Consider the following 2859-nt stretch of genomic DNA (forward strand, 5'->3'; position numbering starts at 1 on the left):
ATTATGGTTTCTTTGCAGTTTTGAGATCAATGCTAGGGTCATACACATAGATGTTGTGTATTTTTTTCTTAGTTTTCTATTATGTTCTTGCCGTGGGAGGGTGGCCTTAATGTACCTCTTCTCGTCGTAGGATTTAAGCTTGTGCAAGAAGAATATGCTAGCAAGCATCCTTCTTGAGTAAGAACACCTCCTAGTGCCATGATACCAATATTGGTAACAATCTCAAACTCCATAAAATCTAGTATCTTCAAGATGGGGATAGTAGTAAGTCACTGTTTTACCTTAACCAAGCTCTCATATTGTTGTGATGTCCATGAAAGTTTTGCTTGCTTTTTTGGCAATTCAATGAAGGGTGATGCTATCAAGAAGTAGCCTTTGATGAAAATCCTATACCACCTTGTGAGACCTAGAAATCCTTAAATTTCTTTAACATTGTAGGGTGGTGGCCAATCTTTCATATCCTTGACTTTAGTAAGGTCCTTTGAGATAATAGATCTAGATATTGAATTGTCTTCTTGAAGAATGTACACTTTTTCTTCTTGGTAAAAAGCCTATTTTCAGGAATAATTTTCAAGAAAATCTAGAGATTGCCTAAATAATATTTCTTTTTCTTAGAATGGGTGAAATAAAAAAAATAAGGATAGTTCATCTAGGTATGATTGAAAATTTTTGGACTAGCCTATTAAACATATCAGGAGTGTTGGTCAATCCTAAAGACATTATAATGAGTTCATAATGGCCATACTTGGTATTGAAGGCTATATTTGGTAGTCACCTTCATCTTTTATATGGATTTGATAATTGATCCTAGAAAATATCATAGGCCCTTGCAATTAGTGCAATATTCCATTGACCTGGGGAATAGGATACTTATTCTTGATGGTAATTTGATTTAAACCCCTGTAATTAGTACATAGTCTAAGGGTCTTCTTCTTCTTCTTTTGGAATAGAAGAGGAGCTTTGCAAGGAGAGTTGCTAGAAAATATGAATCCTTGATCAAGCATTTGCTTTAAGTACTCCTTCAATTTGATTCCCTCTCAGGAATGGACATTTTGTAGGGCTTCTTGGTACTAGTTTGGATCTAGGAACCAACCCATCTCATGATCCATAGCCCTTTCAAGAGGTAACTATGTTTGTTCCTTGGGAAAGACATTAGTCATTTCACTTAACCATGAAGACTCATTCTCATCCTTAGTATCCTCAAACTTGTTAAGTTTGACTAAGTAGATGATAACTTCTTTCCTTAATCCCTTTAGGATCTAACTAGCCTTAGCTGATTGAATTTTAGGTTTGCCTATTTTTCCATGTGATTGGACTATTTTTCCGAATAGATTTTTGTATGTGACCTACCCTTGCCCATAGTATATGTTTACTTGATTGGGTGCTAAACAATCCATTCCTAACAGCTAGTCATTAATTCTTAAAGGCATGAATCGGGCATTACTAATGGCCTTGATTTTGCATTGTTTACATTCTATATTTGCTAGTTCTACAATGGTTTTCTAGTGGATATAAGATTTAGCTTCAGGTTTTTTGTACATTGAGAGGAAATAAATAAATGTGTAGCTCCACAATGGATCAAGATTTGGAAAGAAGTACCTTGATGTTTAGCTAGAACTTGGATAATATAAAACTAATGTTCAACACACTAGTTGTTGATTGAAGTATGAATAGACCATCTACTGACTTTTGAGAGAGAGGTGGATCCACTTTATGGCTTGCAATAGCACCGACATGGACTACAGCTTCATGCCTTGTTCCTTACCCTACTTCTTATTGAGTCCTTGGTCCACTAGCTCCATGCCTTGCTCCACATCCACATCCTCAATTATTAAAGTTTTCTTTCCTAGGAAATTTACAAGGAGTGTTAGCATAGTTGTTTATTCTCCTATTGGGACATTGAGCACGAAAGTGGCTCGGTTGATTGCATTTAAAGAAAAACATGGTGCGCAGATCGGATGCTGTATGCTCGCGTAGTGAGTGCTGAAAGGTCCCCAAGAACAACAGAACTCTACTTTTTGCACAAAACTCAACGTAGAAAGCATGCACGACATGAACAAGAGACCAATTGGGTGCAATCTCCCCCCATGCCTTGTGTGAGCGCTCAACAAAGCATGTATTTTATGTATTAATAATCTTCAAGCTCAAATAATAGCCCAAATTACAAAATAGCACGCTTTTGGCTTTTGAGTTTGCTTTAGCACAAGATAGAAATAAAGCTAACGGGCGGGCGTCCAAAGAGTCAGGCATACCCAGTACAATGTCCAAATACAAAATATCATAATCGTGCACCCATGCACATACAAAATAATAAATAAATATCCAACGCCTTAATAAATAGGAGCGAAAAAATATAGGCGCCATGCCTAAGGTATGCGCCCATTAAAATATAAGTGATAACTCGAATACACGCTATCCTCCAATGCTTTCCTCCGCCATTGCTGCTATCTCTACACATCAACTGAAGCATTCACAATCATTAGTAAAATAATACAATTAAACCGACAAAAGTGAATACCTAGCAGTCTTCAGCTACATAAATAAATCAACTGGTTAGAAATCAATCCTAACCTTAATTTATCACGAGTGCGCACTCTAAACTCATAAACATTTATTAATTTAATATGTATTTTGCGGAATCACCTGCTATGGAATCACCCATGTACACACTAAATTAATAAAACGCCCGAAAAGGATAGGCGTCCCCATCAACTTCTCGCACAAAGAATCCACTTTGTGTATGAGCCCCGGTCAATAAAGTTTACGGAATCCACCGTAAAACCTCATAGAATCTACCGTGGCACGGAATCCACCGTGAAATATGCCTTCTGGCATCATACCCCTGGGGTGGGATAGCAA

This window comes from Lygodium microphyllum, chromosome 19 (assembly GCF_053477565.2).
Source record: "Lygodium microphyllum isolate KBCC chromosome 19, Lygodium_microphyllum_v1.1.10, whole genome shotgun sequence".
Lineage (NCBI taxonomy): Eukaryota > Viridiplantae > Streptophyta > Polypodiopsida > Schizaeales > Lygodiaceae > Lygodium > Lygodium microphyllum.